The 19,362-nt window shown below is 46.3% G+C and overlaps 1 protein-coding gene across 8 annotated transcripts in view; it reads right to left on the bottom strand.

Annotated features, from left to right (window-relative positions):
- LOC112262442 (alpha-(1,6)-fucosyltransferase) overlaps positions 1 to 19,362 on the bottom strand; it is a 109,879-nt gene that overhangs the window by 69,962 nt on the left and 20,555 nt on the right. For 2 of the 8 annotated variants that reach the window (XM_042329869.1, XM_042329870.1), the window contains exon 2: positions 54 to 107. The exons of 4 other annotated variants lie outside the window; for them this stretch is intronic. The gene's annotated coding sequence lies outside the window, so the exon portion shown is untranslated. The remainder of the gene's footprint in view (positions 1 to 53; positions 108 to 19,362) is intronic. 2 more of the 8 variants (XM_042329871.1, XM_042329874.1) reach the window with 1 other exon arrangement.

Raw genomic sequence — 19,362 nt, 5'->3', positions numbered from 1 at the left:
AAACATCCGTCTTAGTCTACCCATCCCATAGCCCTCCATCCCCTCCAGTTTACCTTAACACACACCTCACAGACCACTCACAACGGACTTCAGAGGGCAACTTCTTTCTGTTCGAAAAGAGAGAGAAAACAATATCACACAGCTGAAGTAAATATCCACCATTATTTTAGTCAGGAAGAACGATGCTTTAGACGTTGGTCATTTGTCATTTCCTTCAAGGTTATTTATCGGGCCAGGAGTGTGTGTGTGTGTGTGTGTGTGTTGTTTGTATAGCTATGGGACATCAGTGTCAACTCCACTGAGTGAAGTGTTGAAGGAGGCTGAACTAGGTGCCAGGCAGGAACTGCAGTGGCAGCAGCAGAGTGTGTGTGTGTGTGTGTGTGTGCGCGTTTGTGTATTCAGCACCAGACCCTCCCTGGCTGCACATCCATCCCATAATCCATGGTGACGGCTGAGAGCAGTGACACCCACACTCTACTGCTGCCGTGGCGACAGGGCCAGGCCCAGGATGGATGGAAGCGTCAGACGTAATTGGAGCCCATTAAGCAAGACTCTGTGTCTAATGAATGATGCACGCATGCAAACACACACACACACACACACACACACACACGTACCCCCCACACAATCACATGCAGGAAGACAGCAAAACACACACACATACACAAAGCTCAAGGAATGCCGCAGCAGCCTGCTCTGAAATGACCTTAGCTGGATCTAGCCGCAGAGATTCATTTCAGCATCCATTGATAGGAAAACGGATCCACATTTACATTAAAAGGTTTCTATCTTACCAACCCACACCGATCGATAATACACATTTTCTTTTCAACATGGCTTTTCCCCTGAAAAACATGCAAGTTTCCAAAACGAAATCATCAGTTACCACAACTCCAATCTCCCCCAGAGCAGCGGGCGCTGCCATATTATTCCCCGGCCTTACCTAGAAAAACAAAGGAATCTATAATGTAGGATCATTGAGGTCCAAGGGAATTGGGTAAGGCAGTCGAACCACACACACACACACACACACACACCATATCAGATGAAAGAGAGCGACCAGAGATTCATCTTTGTTTTATTAAAAGAGCCTCGGATGGAACAAACAAACAAACAAACACACAAACACACAAACACACCTCGGCAGCAGCCGGCTCAGCAGCACTGGTTTCAATATTTCAACAGAGAGCTTTAGCTGGAGGGGCAGCAGGACAAATGGAGCTTTCTCAGAAATCAATCCTAATTATCCTGGCTTCTGAGACCATCACGTGTAACAGGCCAACCAATCAGCCCTCAGGATAGAAAACAGATAGATACGCAATCTACCCAGTGGACTTCGCTGAGAGATGCAACGATCAACGCATCGCTTAGCTGTATATGCAGGTATTGAACTCTCTTCATCACTACCTCTAGACCAGAGGAAGGTACTAAAGAGGTCACATGCTAGTTACATCCCTCTCTCCACCATTGTAATTCCGATTGGAATGTCAAGTGTCAAAACGGTTGATTATTTACTAGGTTTCTCATAACCCGGATTAAGCCTACCTCCAGGACGCCAAATCATCTCAACCGTCTGGGAAATCAGCCCTAGACGTATCGCAGCATAGATAGACCTCTCCACTAGGGACATCCTTAGTCTTTTTCTCCCAGCCTCTCCACATCCATGCGTTTCTAGACAGGCCAACGCTCCCAGAGATGTTGCCAGGTCTAACACTCGGTAGTCTTCCCGGAGCCACAGCAGAACATTTGATTAGATCTTTAATCCAGATCAAATAAACAACGTGTGTGTGTGTATTTGTGTGTGTGTGTGTGTATTTGTGTGTGTGTGTGTGTGTGTGTGTGTGAGAAAGACACCATGCTCTTACAGCTGGGGGGGGTTATTCATTCATTCTCCTACAATCCCAGCTACTCAGCCTTAGTCTGTTTGCTTTCTGATACCATACAAACTGTCCTGTTCTGTACTGTACTGCATACATCAAATGTCCTAGCTGTGCACGGATTGATTGTTGTTGTATTGCAGCGAATAGAGGACTTGCGCTTATCAAGCCACCGTCGTGTGTCATGGCATGTTGGATTACTTCCGTTGTAGTGGTATTCACCAGCAAACCACGTTTCGTCTGTCTCGGCGAGCCCAGCTAAAGTATGCTCCCATACTGGAGTCATCAAGTAGTGTCGTACTACTTTAATAGTTGAGAAAGTCACAGAAAGTAGAACGTCAGTGTAGAAAGTCGAGTCATGCTGAAAGCAGAGTATTTATTACGAGACACTGTCCTGCACAGCAGTTACCAAATCCTCTGTAACTCTAGGCGGAGGCTCCTGAGTGTATTACCTTGACTCTCATTGGTCTTCAGTGATAGGAAATGGTGAGGACAGGGTCAGGTGACCCAGCTCCAGAAACACAGCTGGAATGGCCTCTGTGACATGAGCTGCAGCTGGAGATTAGCACCTTATATAACAGTGTGTGTGTGTGTGTATATGTCTCTATCCATAAAGGCTTACAGTACATGTACAATGTATGGGCCACGGTGCCAAGTCTCCTATATAGTGCTGCAGTGTATCCCTCAGCTCAGAACTGAGCTGGTTATGCTGAAAACACGCACGCACGCACGCACGCACGCACGCACGCACGCACACACACACACACACACACACACACACACACACACACACACACACACACACACACACACACACACACACACACACACACACACACACACACACACACACACACACACACACACACACACACACACACACACACACACACACACACACACACACACACACACACACACACACACACACACACACACACACACACACCTTTTCCCTTTGGGGAGAAAGGCACAGATGGATGTTTCTGGATGGATGATCCTCCGGGAGGGGTCAAAAGCAGCAGGGAGGGAAATGTTGGCAGGCAGGGCTGTGTATGTGTCACTGTATGTGTCACTGCACCACCTCTCTCTCATCCCACCTCACCTCTCCCGCTCTCCCCAACCTCACCTCTGCTCTCCCTCTCTCCCCAACCTCGCCTCTGCTCTCCCTCTCTCCCCCCAACCTCGCCTCTGCTCTCCCTCTCTCCCCCAACCTCGCCTCTGCTCTCCCTCTCTTCCCCCAACCTCACCTCTGCTCTCCCTCTCTCCCCCAACCTCGCCTCTGCTCTCCCTCTCTCCCCAACCTCGCCTCTGCTCTCCCCCAACCTCGCCTTCTCCCCAACCTCGCCTCTGCTCTCCCTCTCTCCCCCAACCTCACCTCTGCTCTCCCTCTCTCCCCCAACCTCGCCTCTCCTCTCCCTCTCTCCCCCAACCTCGCCTCTCCTCTCCTCTCTCTCCCCCCTCTCTCCCCCAACCTCACCTCTCCTCTCCCTCTCTCCCCCAACCTCACCTCTCCTCTCCCTCTCTCCCCACAACCTCGCCTCTGCTCTCCCTCTCTCCCCAACCTCGCCTCTGCTCTCCCTCTCTCCCCAACCTCGCCTCTGCTCTCCCTCTCTCCCCAACCTCGCCTCTGCTCTCCCTCTCTCCCCAACCTCGCCTCTGCTCTCCCTCTCTCCCCAACCTCGCCTCTGCTCTCCCTCTCTTCCCAACCTCACCTCTGCTCTCCCCTAACCACACCTCTGCTCTCCCCCAACCACACCTCTGCTCTCCCCCAACCACACCTCTGCTCTCTCCCCAACCTCACCTCTGCTCTCCCTCTCTCCCCAACTTTACCTCTGCTCTCCCCCAACCACACCTCTGCTCTCCCTCTCTCCCCAACCTCACCTCTGCTCTCCCTCTACCCCCCAACCTCACCTCTGCTCTCCCCCAACCACACCTCTGCTCTCCCCCAACCACACCTCTGCTCTCCCCCAACCACACCTCTGCTCTCCCCCAACCACACCTCTGCTCTCCCCCAACCACACCTCTGCTCTCTCCCCAACCTCACCTCTGCTCTCCCTCTCTCCCCAACCTCACCTCTGCTCTCCCTCTCTCCCCAACCTCACCTCTGCTCTCCCTCTCTCCCCAACCTCACCTCTCCCTCTCGCTCTCCCCAACCTCACCTCTGCTCTGCCTCTCTCTCCCCAACCTCACCTCTGCTCTCCCCCTCCCCAACCTCACCTCTGCTCTCCCCCTCCCCAACCTCACCTCTGCTCTCCCCCTACCTCACCTCTGCTCTCCCCCAACCACACCTCTGCTCTCCCCCAACCACACCTCTGCTCTCTCCCCAACCTCACCTCTGCTCTCCCTCTCTCCCCAACCTCACCTCTGCTCTCCCTCTCTCCCCAACCTCACCTCTGCTCTCCCTCTCTCCCCAACCTCACCTCTCCCTCTCGCTCTCCCCAACCTCACCTCTCCCTCTCTCTCTCCCCAACCTCACCTCTGCTCTGCCTCTCTCTCCCCAACCTCACCTCTGCTCTGCCTCTCTCTCCCCAACCTCACCTCTGCTCTGCCTCTCTCTCCCCAACCTCACCTCTGCTCTGCCTCTCTCTCCCCAGCCTCACCTCTGCTCTGCCTCTCTCTCCCCCAACATCACCTCTGCTCTCCCTCTCTCCCCAACATCACCTCTGCTCTCCCTCTCTCCCCAACATCACCTCTGCTCTCCCTCTCTCCCCAACATCACCTCTGCTCTCCCTCTCTCCCCAACATCACCTCTGCTCTCCCTCTCCCCAACATCACCTCTGCTCTCCCTCTCCCCAACATCACCTCTGCTCTCCCTCTCCCCAACATCACCTCTGCTCTCCCTCTCTCCCCAACATCACCTCTGCTCTCCCTCTCTCCCCAACCTCACCTCTGCTCTCCCTCTCTCCCCAACATCACCTCTGCTCTCCCTCTCTCCCCAACCTCACCTCTGCTCTCCCTCTCTCCCCAACATCACCTCTGCTCTCCCTCTCTCCCCAACCTCACCTCTGCTCTCCCTCTCTCCCCAACATCACCTCTGCTCTCCCTCTCTCCCCAACCTCACCTCTGCTCTCCCTCTCTCCCCAACCTCACCTCTGCTCTCCCTCTCTCCCCAACCTCACCTCTGCTCTCCCTCTCCCCAACATCACATCTGCTCTCCCTCTCTCCCCAACCTCACCTCTGCTCTCCCTCTCTCCCCAACCTCACCTCTGCTCTCCCTCTCTCCCCAACCTCACCTCTGCTCTCCCTCTCTCCCCAACATCACCTCTGCTCTCCCTCTCCCCAACATCACATCTACTCTCCCTCCACCTCTTCTCTGCCGCCTCTCTTATGTTCTGTTCCTCTGAGGCTGGAGGGGAAAAGACTGACACTAGTCTCGCACCCTCTCACCCTTTTTATTCAGCCGAGGGGATATATGGGTGGTTTTACCTACCAAAGGACCGAGGGAGAGGACAGAGGGAGGAAGGGGAGGAGGGATGTGGGTTTGAAGCAAAGGAACCATATTTCAGTTTGGAGAAGCGATCCCCTGCAGTGCGTGGCTGCCTGCCGATAGACAGAAAGAGACAGATGTACTTCTCTAAAAGGAGACGCGCACATTTCAAGTCAGGAAGCACGCTGTTCAAAGGAAAGAGGAAGTGCAAGAAGGAGTTTTTTCATGTCAGCAATGAAAAGATAACCCAACCACAAAGATAACGACTTATTACCAGGCAGTACAACTGACGACGTTCTCTGAAAGTTACACTCACACCGTACACTAACACAAGTACATACACATGGACATAGTGCCTGCCTGCAATTTTTTTTTATTTCACAGTAACACGGTCGTCACTAGTTACTGTACCACAGCCACAAAGTCATAATTATGACTAAACCCTACCTATTTCTACAATTTCTCTTCTTAAAATCAGATTTTAAGCCTAACCGTCACCTTAAATTAAAAACCCACAAAACACGTTCACCCCAATCCCACACTCTGTTGCTCTTTGCTCTTTGACCCAAGCTAGAGCTAAGGACAACCACACAACTGAGAATAAACCCTATAATGCATGTAATACAATACAAAGCAGAGCACTGGGCCTTATTTTAAATACAACAATGCAGGAATATTTCCATCTTCTTCTGTTTCCGCTGACTAAAGAGAACGAGAACTCCGAGAGTCCCCCCAAGAGGCCAGGAGGATGAGTACGACCAGAGATGAGAGCTGGAGCCTTTTACCAGAATCTGCATGCAGTACAGTTATAATAGACCTGTGAGTCTTCATGCAGTATGATAATAGGTGAGTCTTCAGAGCCACTGGGACCCTTGTCTTCACCTCTGTAAAAGAGCAAAGGGATTGTAAACACTAATTGCACACACGCATGCACGCACATGAAGTGTTTCCCCTAGGAGTTTTTTCAGCCGTGGCTAAGGTTGTGGGGGGGGGGTTGTATAACGACTATGAGAAGGTCACTTCTGGTGACTTTTTAATAGGGCATTCTACTTCAAAATGCATGAAAATAAAATGACGCTCTGCTGCTCCTCTCTCCTTTCACTGTGCTCTTGCTCTGCCCCAGGGGCGTCAAACTCATTTTGCCCTGCGGGCCGCGTCCCCTCTTAAAATTGATTGTATTTCCTTGACGTCAAAATAAGCAAAAAAATAGTCCTCTATCCATTGCTTTTGGCATTTTCGATGCTCTCTGACTGACTGTCTAGCTTTCGTTTCAATAACTGTTAGTCTCTTCGCTCAGTGCAGCTTGCTATGAGTTTTTATTTTTTTTATTTTACCTTCTAATTTCAACATAGTTTCGATTAAGTTTGAGTTATTTCAATGTCGAATGAGATTTGTGTGTGTGTGTGTGTGTGTGTGTGTGGCGGCAACGATTTCATTGGCGGCAATGAATATAGGGGAAACACTAGCACACGCATGTGCGGGTGCACACACACACACACACACACACACACACACACACACACACACACACACACACACACACACACACACACACACACACACACACCTTTGCACGCATTTGAGGTACACTCACAGTTCACACACAGATAGAAAGCAGCTAATGTTACAGTCAACTCCAGCCATCTCTGTGAAGTTTGTTTTGTAAAGCGAAGGCCTAATTTGAATAGGACTTCCAATTCAATGAGATAAAGTGGCGCTCCCTAATTTAAAAACGGCAACACTTGTGGTTTGAGGACAGCTATGCCCTTGGGACTGAATAACACGGAGAGAGAGGGAGCGGTATGATATACTAAAAAGAAAATAGTCCACTGATGCCAAGTGGCCTTTTACTTCGGGGACAAGGACTTGTTGAACATGTACTCTCCTTTAATAATACACTAAAAAGAAACCAATCCCATGTCACTTTTACCTATGGGAGCAGGGGCTTCCTTTATATATGCTCTAATACTGTACATCTGAACTCTACAGCTCTGTGATCTTCACTATAGACCTAGAGGATGGTAGCCAGTGCAAATCTCAGCCATCTATTATTAGTAACACTGTACTTACATCTAATACACGCGAATGAGAAATAGAAAGCAAGCAGCTCTGTCTCGTAGCCTGGAACAGATGCCTCGATTGTCTCATCAGCTCCAGAATATGCAGGAGAGTGGTAGATCGAGAGACGAATGCACGCACGCGCTTGCACACAAACACACACACACACACACACACACACACACACACACACACAGTGGGAGAGTGAGAGCACAAGCGTTGCCTGTCGACCATGCTAGATATCCCCTCCGGTGCCAATCTGCTAGCATAACAGTGCCATCCAATCCGAACTCATCTCTCTGTATGTCTAGTACACCCATTATCTCAGCCGTGATGGCCAGTGGGAAAGTTCCTGTCTTTTTCCGTGGCTAAACCAACTTAAGGCTTGTAATGTATACATTTTATTGGTATTTACAGATGTCTTACACGTTTGTTATTAAGGCACATGAAAGTTCACATGTTCCAGAAGGCATTTTTGCCAATAAATACATTTTGTTAAAAAATGTTTTAAGTTCAAATGCCTCTCCGGTGAAATAGTGATGCGTGACATATGCCTACTTTCATCACACTAACCAGGGCTCTAAAGTTAGCATCACTATTAGCAACATCTGCCTTGATAACAGCTGCTGCAGCCGCCGTCCCCATTGTCACACTACAACAACACAAGCTAGCTAACGTTGCTAGCGTTAGCATGGGAAAGGCACAGCATTACATATTGTGCTCTCAGTAGTGAAGTGTTGTCATAAAAAAACATGTAAAGGTTGAAATGTCACTTCAAAATTCTGCTCTAATGTTGTTGATTAGCAGAGACATTCTGTCCAGCTTCTGAAGGCCTAGCCAATAGCTGGCTGAGCTAGCTAGATTTTTGTACCCGGATCATTTTTTCGAGTCAGTATTAACCCTTCTCTTTACAAAACAAACTGAAGAGATGAAAGCTGAAAAGAACTACAACTATGGTAAAAATGAAGTAAAAATTCAAATAAAATGTAATTTAAAAAATGCCTAGAAAACCCTGACAATAGCACCAGATACCCATCACGGTCAAAAACAGGTTATTTTTGTTAGTGGGTGTGGTTGTGTGTGTGGGGGGGGGGATCTTAGCATGTGGGTGTGTGTATCTACTGTGCATCCAGAAAGTATTCAGACCCCTTAACTTTTTCCCCATTTTGTTACATTATAGCCTTATTCTAAAAGGGATTAAATTGTTTTTTTTCTTCATCAATACCCAATAATTACAAAGCAAAAACTGTTTTTTAGATTTTTTTTACAAATGCAGAAAAAAGAAAACGGAAATATTACATTTACAGAAGTATTTAGACCCTTTATTCAGTACTTTGTTGAAGCACCTTTGGCAGCGATGACAGCCACGAGTCTTTGGTATGACACTACAAGTTTGGCACACCTGTATTGCAGTTTGGCACACCTGTATTGCAGATCCACTCAAGCTCTGTCATGTTGGATGGGGAGTGTTGCTGCACAGCTATTTTCAGGTCTCTCCACAGATGTTCCATCGGGTTCAAGCCCGGGCTCTGGCTGGGCCACTCAAGGACACATTCAGAAATTTGTCAGGACCTGCATTGTCTTGGCTGTGTGCTTAGAGTCATTGTCCTGTTGGAAGGTGAACCTTCACCACTGTCTGAGGTCCTGAGCAGGTTTTCATCAAGAATCTCTCAGTAATTTGCTCCGTTCATCATTCCCTTGATCCTGAGTAGTCTCCCATGATGGTGCCACCACCATGCTTCACTACAGGGATGGTGCCAGGTTTCCTCCAGACGTGACACTTGGAATTCAGGCCAAATAGTTCAATCTTGGTGTCATCAGACCAGAGAATCTGGTTTATCATGGTCTGAGAGTCCTTTAGGTGCCTTTTGGCAAACTCCAAGTGGGCTGTAATGTGCCTTTTACTCAAGAGGGGCTTCCATCTGGCCATTCTACCATAAAGGCCTGATTGGTAGAGTGCTGCAGAGATGGTTGTCCTTCTGAAAGGTTCTCCCATCTCCAGAGGAACTCTAGAGCTCTGACAGAGTAACCATCGGGTTCTTGGTCACCTCCCTGACCAAGGCCCTTCTCCATCAATTGCTCAGTTTGGCCGGGTCGACCAGCTCCAGGAAAAGTCTTGGTGGTTCCAAACTTCTATTTAAGAACGATGTCCACTGTGTTCTTGGGAACCTTCAATGCTGCAGATATTTTTTGGTACCCTTCCCCAGATCTGTGCCTCAACACAATTCTGTCTCCGGGGCTCTACAGACAATTCCTTCGACCTAAAAGCTTCGTTTTTGCTCTGACATACTCTGTGGGATCTTATATAGACAGGTGTGTTCCTTTCCAAATCATGTCCAATCAATTGAATTTATCACAAGTGGACTCCAATCAAGTTGTAGAAACATCTCAAGGATGGTCAATGGAAACAGGATGCACTTGAGATCAATTTCAAGTCTCATAGCAAAGGGTCTGACTACTTAAGTAAATAATGTATCTGTTTTTTATTTTTAATATATTTGCAAAAATGTCTAAAAAACAGTTTTCGGTTTGTCATTATGGGTTATTGTGTGTAGAGTTATGAGGAGCATTTTTCTTGAATCCATTTGAAAGCAACATTGTAACATAACAAAATGTGATAATAAGGGAATGGGTCCGAATACTTTCCGAATGCACTGTGTGTGTGTGTGTGTGTGTGTGCTGTGTATCAACAAGGGTTTTTGCGTGACAGATGGTTCTCATTGGCTTCTGGGCAGAGACTCAAGTAGCAACCCAGCGACTTGGAAACTCTCATTGGTTTGAAGGCAATTCCTCCCCTATTAAGAAGACAAGAGTGTTTTTGCCAGAGATGCTTTAGCTTAGCTGAGTGGAGAGCTGAGTGGAGCAGAGCTGTGGAAGCTGGCAGACAGACAAGTTCTCTGTGTGTGTGTGTGTGTGTGTGTGTCTGTGTGTGTGTGTGCGCCAGGGTAGAGGATCAGTGTGGGATCACAGTAAAGCCCTCATGGCCACACCATGCCATCCACAACTCATCAGTACACTGCCCCCTGTGCCAGGAGACTCTGTCTCTCTCTCGCTCTCAGGGCGTCATCACTCTGTTACTTTCGAGGAGGATTTAAAACCTACAGTACACTCTGTTAAACCCTCCACTCTCTAATAGAGGTCGACCGATTATGATTTTTCAACGCCGATACCGATTATTGGAGGACCAAAAAAGCTCAATTTATTTATTTGTAACAATGACAATTACAACACTGAATGAACACTTATTTTAACTTAATATAATACATCAATAAAATCAATTTAGCCTCAAATAAATAATGAATCATGTTCAATTTGGTTTAAATAATGCAAAAACAAGGTGTGGAGAAGAAAGTAAAAGTGCAATATGTGCCATGTAAGAAAGCTAACGTTTACGTTCCTTGCTCAGAACATGAGAACATATGAAAGCTGGTGGTTCCTTTTAACATGAGTCTTCAATATTCCCAGGTAAGAAGTTTTAGGTTGTAGTTATTATAGGAATTGTAGGACTATTTCTCTCTATACTATTTGTATTTCATATACATTTGACTATTGGATGTTCTTATAGGCACTTGAGTATTGCCAGTGTAACAATATAGCTTCTGTCCCTCTCCTTGCTCCTACCTGGGCTGGAACCAGGAACACATCGACAACAGCCACCCTGGAAGCAGTGTTACCCATGCAGAGCAAATTAAACAACTACTCCAAGTCTCAGAGCGAGTGACGTTTGAAACGCTATTAGCGCGCACCCCACTAACTAGCTAGCCATTTCACATCGGTTACACCAGCCTAATCTCGGGAATTGATAGGCTTGAAGTCATAAACAGCGCAATGCTTGAAGCATTGCGAAGAGGTGCTGGCAAAACGCACGAAAGTGCTGTTTGAATGTCAGTCTGTCAGACTGCTCTATCAAATCATAGACTTAATAATAACATAATAACACGCAGAAATACGAATCCTTAGGTCATTAATATGGTCGAATCCGGAAACTATCATTTTGAAAACAAAACGTTTATTCTTTCATTGAAATACGGAACCGTTACGTATTTTTATCTAACGGATGGCATCCCTAAGTCTAAATATTGCTGTTACATTGCACAACCTTCAATGTTATGTCATAATTACATAAAATTCTGGTAAATTAGTTCGCAATGAACCAGGCGGCCCAAACTGTTGCATAAACCCTGACTCTGCGTGCAATGAACGCAAGAGAAGTGACACAATTTCACCTGGTTAATATTGCCTGGATTTCTTTTAGCTAAATATGCAGGTTTAAAAAAGGTTTACATACTTCTGTGTATTGATTTTAAGAAAGGCATTGATGTTTATGGTTAGGTACACGTTGGAGCAACGACAGTCCTTTTTTGCGAATGCAAAAAAATCGATTATATGCAACGCAGGACACGCTAGATTATGATTGATTGATTGTTTTTTATAAGTTAAGTTTAATGTTAGCTAGCAACTTACCTTGGCTTCTTACTGCATTTGCCTAACAGCCAGGTGGCTAGAGCGTTGGACTAGTTAACCGTAAGGTTGCAAGACTGAGCTGACAAGGCAAAAATCTGTCGTTCTGCCCCTGAACAAGGCAGTTAACCCACCGTTCCAAGGCGTCATTGAAATTAAGAATGTGTTCTTAACTGACTTGCCAAGTTAAATAAAGGTGTACAAATATATATAATAATACAAAAATTAAAAATCGGCAAAATCGGAGTCCAAAAATACCGATTTCCGATTGTTATGAAAACTTGAAATCGGCCCAAATTAATCGGCCATTCCGATTAATCGGTCGACCTCTACTCTAACCCTCTACTAACACCTCCTCTACACAGTCTGAGGCCGACAACACAAAACAACAAGTACTGTATTACTGCTAACTATAGAGGAAATGTAAGAGAATATATACATCTTGGCACTGTATAGCACACACCAACAACAATACATCTATAATATGGCTCTAGTCGATACTCCTGAAGTGTTCAGGAGGACAGAAATGAAGGAACACCTCAGATTGCCCCAAAAACACGCTGAGGAGAGTAACAAACAGAGGGAAAGAAAGCCAATGACGAAGGAGGAGAGAGAAAGATAAAACCCAGAGAGAAGAGAGAAACCAAGTGAGTAATGGCGGAGGAATAGTACGACACCAGGAGTATCTGATGACCATCTGATCCAGTGACGAGGATTTCCATTTTACAGAAACATTTTATGGACAAGGTACTACGCAATGCAGTCAGGAGGCAGGCACGCACGCGGGGGTTGAAAATGAAAGTGCCGAGGCCTGTTTATTGACTTTCATGAATTCTATTTGATCTTGGCGGAGTTGAGTGTTTGTGTGTGAACTTGACGTAGATATGAGAGAGAAGGGGGGGCGGGGGAGGCTCTTGTTTGCTGCCTGTACTGAGGGTGGGCAGTGCAACTATGGTAAACAGGACAAGGAATGCAGGCGTTAGTACAACAGCTGAGACGAACATGGCATCCAATTACTGGGCTTCTATCTATCTCTTTCTTTCCATCTCTCTCTCTCGCTCTCTCTCTCTCTTGACCGAAACCAACGCAGAGCATGTAGGCAGTCTGGGAGAAGAATAAATGAGGGGATCCATTCAGATAAAGAGCACCTCTGACTCCATGAACTCAGTTTTTTAATCCCAGTAAAAATTCCCTGTATTAGGTCAGTTAGGATCACCACTTTATTTTAAGTATGTGAAACGTCAGAATAATAGTAGAGAGAATGATTTATTTCAGTATTTATTTATTTCATCACATTTCCAGTGGGTCAGAAGTTTACATACACTCAATTAGTATTTGGTAGCATTTCCTTTAAAATGTTTAACTTGGGTCAAATGTTTTGGGTAGCCTTCCACAAGCTTCCCACAATAAGTTGAGTGAATTTTGGCCCATTCCTCCTGACAGAGCTGGTGTAACCGAGTCAGGTTTCTAGGCCTCCTTGCTCGCACACGTTTTTTTTTCAGTTCTGCCGACAAATTTTCTATAGGAAGGAGGTCAATGCTTTGTGATACCACTCCAATACCTTGACTTTGTTGTCCTTAAGCCATTTTGCCACAATTTTGGAAGTATGCTTGGGGTCATTGTCCATTTGGAAGACCCATTTGCGACCAAGCTTTAACTTCCTGACTGATTATCTTGAGATGTTGCTTCAATATATCCACATAATTTCCGCGCCTCATGATGCCATCTATTTTGTGAAGTGCACCAGTCCCTCCTGCAGCAACGCACCGCCACAACTTGATGATGCCACCCCCGTGCTTCACGGTTGGGATGGCGCTCTTCGGCTCGCAAGACTCCTTTTTCCTCCAAACATAACGATGGTCATTATGGCCAAATAGTTATATTTTTGTTTCATCAGACCAGAGGACATTTCTCCAAAAAGTATGATCTTTGTCCCCATGTGTAGTTGCAAACCGTAGTCTAGCTTTTTTTAATGGCGGTTTTGGAGCAGTGGCTTCTTCCTTGCTGAACGGCCTTTCAGGTTATGTCGATATAGGACTTGTTTAACTGTGGATATAGATACTTCTGTACCTGTTTCCTCCAGCATCTTCACAAGGTCCTTTGCTGTTGTTCTGGGATTTACTTGCACTTTTCTCATCAAAGTATGTTCATCTCTAGGAGACAGAAAGCGTCTCCTTTCTGAGCTGTATGATGGCTGTGTGGTTCCATGGTGTTTATACTTGCGTACTATTGTTTGTACAGCTGAACGTGGTACCTTCAGGCATTTGGAAATTGCTCCCAAGGATGAACCAGACTCCTGGAGGTCTACAATTTTTTTCTGAGGTATTGGCTGATTTCTTTAGATTTTCCCATGATGTCAAGCAAAGAGGAACCGAGTTTGAAGGTTGGCCTTGAAATACATCCACAGGTACACCTCCAATTGACTCAAATTATTTCAATTAGACTATCAAAAGCTTCTTAAAGCCATGACATCATTTTCTGAATATTTCCAAGCTGTTTAAAGGCACAGTCAACTTAGTGTATGTAAACTTCTGACCCACTGGAATTGTGATACAGTGAATTATAAGTGAAATAATCTGTCTGTAAACAATTGTTGGAAAAATGACTTGCGTCATGTACAAAGTAGATGTCTTAACCGACTTGCCAAAACTATAGTTAGTTAACAAGTTAACAAGAAATTTGTGGAGTGGTTGAAAAACTAGTTTTAATGACTCCAACCTAAGTGCATGTAAACTTCTGACTTCAACTATATGTATGACTGGGGGACGACGGGGGAACAGTATGAAAATATACGAACTCACTATTACTGTAAGTCGCTCTGGATAAGAGTGTCTGCTAAATGACTACTTTAAAATGTTGTTGCAACACTCATAGATAATACAAAAGCTAACTACAGCATCCATGCTTCTCACAAGCGTATTGTACAGTATTAGGGTTTCATTCCACTGAACAGGACCATTTCCATGGTCACAGAGTTGCGACGTTGCGATGGAGACATTTCTTCTAAAAGCACTGCAGTCCCCTCCCTCCCTTTCATAAGACCTAATGTCACTTCTCTCCACCACGACCCTGAAATGCCATTTCCATGTTTTAAAACCCATTTAAATGCATATTGCCCACTACACTCAGCCCTCTCAATGGAGCCTCTGATCAACAACAATCAGCTGTGCAAATCACTCTCTCACTTAGCCGCCGAATGCTGAAAACCACACACATCACAGGCTCATTGACAAAAGCGTCGCAGAGCCCCTCTCCTCCTCCCTCAGTCCTCCTTTCCCTCCTCCTGCTTTCTCAGTTCAACTGCCTTACCTCCCTGGTGTGCCTCATGGGCCACCATATCACATGGATGTTTTCTGTCTACTGTCTGTTTCCATCGGCAATAACTGGAACGACCCCAGTGGCGCTCAGTCCCTCGAAGGTCCCCATATGCTGTAACTATAAACCAGGACACTGACAAACATCTCAGGTTACTTAAGGTAAAGCTCAGAGTTCTGAGGTCAATTTCTTGTCAGTATAGTGTTTTTTGGTTGTTGTTGTACTGGTCTGTTTACTGGGCTTTGTTTCAGACAAGCAACATGTGCTGCTGGGGGTTTCAACTTGACTGCAATGGGGATCCGTTCTGCTGCTACACTCATTCCTTCGGGTCGTATTCATCACTAGGCGCCGGACGGAAGCAAACAAACTCAAAAAACAGGGAGGGACTACCTGGGCAATAAGAAACGCTGTTTTTTCTTTGTGGTTGCAAATTGGCTTTACCACGCTCTGCAAAGACAAAAACAAACAGGAAAAACTGCATGTGATGTCAACATCAGATTATTGTATGACTGGGAGTCGTCACGATAACCCCTGTCTCTTATCTGTACGAGGATATCTGTCTGTGCATTAGGTAAACGTCATGATCCTGTTGCATAGTGCAGGGACTCCAGAGAGGCTCACCAACGTGGAATAGACCTTAAATTGATGTCCGTGCCCAGTGGGGAGTCACTGAGAGTGTGTGGAAGTTGACCAGGTTCAACCCCTCCCTTCTCATTCCTTCTCCCTTCGTCTCTTTAGCCTCAACCAGTGCCACAACATGAACTGTCTGCCTGGCTACGACAATGTTAAGCAGACTACTGAAGATAAATTGCCTTACTATTAGCCTTAATCCTAATTAAGACCATGCCAATTCCATAATGAAGACTACAGTGGGGCTTTATGGTTATTAGGATTAAGACAGTAAAACAAAGCCATCAAGACTCTGATCAGATAATCTGAGAGAACAGACATTCCTGTCCCCTGTATCCCGTGTCTCTGATTAGGAATGACTCCCGCCCGACTCCTGTCCCCTGTATCCCGTGTCTCTGCTTAGGAACGATCCTGTACCCTGTATCCCGTGTCTCTGCTTAGGAACGATCTTGTACCCTGTATCCCGTGTCTCTGCTTAGGAACGACTCCTGTCCCCTGTATCCGGTTTCTCTGCTTAGGAACGACTCCTGTCCCCTGTAATAATAATAATTAGGTGGGTCCTTATATTTGTCCTATTTCACACAGTGTGTATAATACGCATGTGTGAATTGGAAATGTGTTTTTTGCATATCCCAACTCCCCCTGAGACACCCTCGGTATGTGTGTGTGTGTGTTTTTGGTTTTATTATCCTTAGGTCAGACAATTCTGACAAGTGGGGTCATTTCACCGGTCCCCACAAGGAAAAAGGCTATTTTAGGGTCAGGGTTTTGGGGTTAAGGTTAGGGAAAATAAGGTTTTGAATGGGAATCAATCAGTTTGGTCCACACAAGAATAGTAAAACAAACATGTGTGTGTGTGTCCTATATCTTCTCTCCTCGGAGCAGCATGTGGGTAGAGAAGAATGTCTGAGCTCTGGTCAACATTACAATAACAACAGGATTCCTTCCACAACACACACTGTGTTTTAGAGAGAGAGAGAAAGAGAGAGGGGGGAGGAAGAGAAAGAGAAAATGAGAGAACGGAGGGGAGATAGAGAGGGTGTAAAAGTGAAGAGAAAGTGCAAGAAAGAGAGAGACAGAGAAAGAGGGAGAGTGAGAAGAGAGCTAGCGAGAGCTAGCGAGAGTAGAATAGCACACATCACTAACCAAACAATTAATCAGCAGAGGAGTGGGGAGGGGGGAGGGAGGGAGGGAGGGAGGGAGGGAGGGAGGGAGGGAGGGAGGGAGGGAGGGAGGGGAGAGGGAGGGAGGGAGGGAGGGAGGGAGGGAGGGAGGGAGGGAGGGAGGGAGGGAGGGAGGGAGGGAGGGAGAGGGAGGGAGGGAGGGAGAGCTGGCTGGCTGTTTGTCTTGCTCTCCTCTGTCTCTGTCTTTTCAGCTGTCTCCCAGCCAGCCCAAGCAGTACCTTACACTCTGAAATTGCTCAGAGTAAAGATAGTGGAGGAGGGGGGGGGGAGAAAAACAGTCTTGCCTGGTGACATATGGCTGCACAGCATTCACTTTCTCTGTCATTTCCTCTGCCTCCTCCTCTTGCTGCCTCCGTCTTCGCTGACTCCTCTCTCTTCTGCCTCTTCCTCATCTATCATATCCTCTGCCGCTGCCTTACCTCTCTACCTCAGCACAGTCTGACTGTCTCAGCTCAGCATTACTGAAGGGAACAACAATCCATTTACCTCCTGAAGTATGGTTACAAACAGTGACACTACTGGAAACGTCATTTGCAGTAAATAAAATTAATCTGTGTGTATGGCGTATGGTAATGGTACATCGCCTTAGCACAGCCTTACTCTTGTGGTTGAGAGAGAGAGGGAGAGAGAGAGAAGTGTTTGTTCATAGAACATAGAACAGGGATTTTGATTCCATAAAAATAAACCACATTTGTAAGTGGTTTGACCAAAATTGCTCCGTTTCAGTAAAACAGCAGCGGTGATAATGACAAATGGTTTTACTCATGGTGTTCCACTCAGTTGCTATAATTACAGCAGTAGTGCCTCTGGTCAAACTGAGGTCAGAGACTCCATTCAGTCAGTCAGCCAGTTAGTCAGCGAGCCAGACAGTCTTTTCATTCATTCAGTCAGTCAGTCAGTAACAGATTTGATTTAACCTTTAAAATATCCAGGAAGTCCCATTGAGGTCAGGAGACATTTACGAAGAAGACATGGCATGTAATATAGTGTACCCAATCCATTAACCTGTTAATGATGGAGAAAGTACAATAAATTCAACTCCTCTCATTTTAAATCCAATTGTATTTGCGCCGAATACAACAGGTGTCGACCTTACAGCGAGAGGCTTACTAACATACAAGCCCCTTAACTTCTACACTATTGAACTGGTGCAGCCGCCTGCAGTCAAACCTACTCCATCCCTCTCATCCCATGTTACTGAATCGGGTCTCCCAGAGGTCCTGATTGGAGGATTACAGATTTCCTGCTGAATACCTCATTATTCTGGGAATCTTCCAACCAGGACTTCTGCAAAACCTGGGAATTTGGGGAAAGTTGCTGGAAAACACATGGGAAGTAAAAATGCATGGAAGGCGCGTCACAAAAGAGCAAAATAGTCTTAAGAGTGATTGGCTAACGAACTGTAAACCACTTTAGATAACCAGCTAATCGTCTTCGCACCACTTTAACTAACTAGCTAATCTTCTTGGCCAACCGTGGGGTGCAAACAATTGGCTTATTTACAATTAATTAGCAACTGTAAATCTCTACTCTAGAAAAAAAAAAAAAAAGTGTCTCCAGTAATGTTTGCTTAAAAAAAAAAAAGTTTGTCAAATCGTATTTGCAACCCTATCCACTTTGTTCTTGTCATTGATGTTGTGGCGTGAGCTCATCACACAGTGTGGGGCACACCTGAGCCACCCTACATGACGTGACGGCGAAAGCCTCCAGCAGTGCCAGGGCCTGGCTGCCAGGTAACTAAGCTGAGGCACATGCCAGCGGGGACCACAGTCACACACCTGGAACTCTCTCACTCACACACACACACACACCTGGCCATCAGCACAGTACAGTTACACTCATAAACAAATAAACAAGCTAGGTGACAAAAAATAAATAGATTCAGATTTGGATCAGTTTGGTTAAATGTGACTTGTTTCAGGAAGCTAGGCATATGTTGCACGCCACTACTTCACAGGAGAGGGATTTGAACCTAATAAAAAATACATATCAAAATTGAAGGGACTCCCGAGTGGCACAGCGGTCTAAGGCACTGAATCGCAGTGAGGCGTCACTACAGACCCTGGTTCAATCCCTGGCTGTATCGCAGCCGGCCACGACAGGGAGACCCATGAGGAGGCGCACAATTGGCCCAGCGTCGTCCGGGTTAGGGGAAGGTTTGGCTGGCAGGAATGTCTTTGTCCCATTGTACTCTAGTGACTCCTTGTGGTGGGACCGGCGCTGACTTTGGTTCCTCTGACAAATTGCTGCGGCTGGCTTCCAGGTTAAGCGAGCAGTGTGTCAAGAAACAGTGCGACTTGGCAGGGCTGCGTTTCGGAGGACGCATGACTCTTGATCTTCACCTCCCCCGAGACCTTACGGTATTGCAGTGATGGGACAAGACAGTAGCTACCAATTGGATATCACA

Source organism: Oncorhynchus tshawytscha, linkage group LG11 (assembly GCF_018296145.1).
Source record: "Oncorhynchus tshawytscha isolate Ot180627B linkage group LG11, Otsh_v2.0, whole genome shotgun sequence".
NCBI lineage: Eukaryota > Metazoa > Chordata > Actinopteri > Salmoniformes > Salmonidae > Oncorhynchus > Oncorhynchus tshawytscha.
Note: the sequence above shows the minus strand (reverse complement) of the source record. Positions and strands in the feature narration are given on the sequence as shown.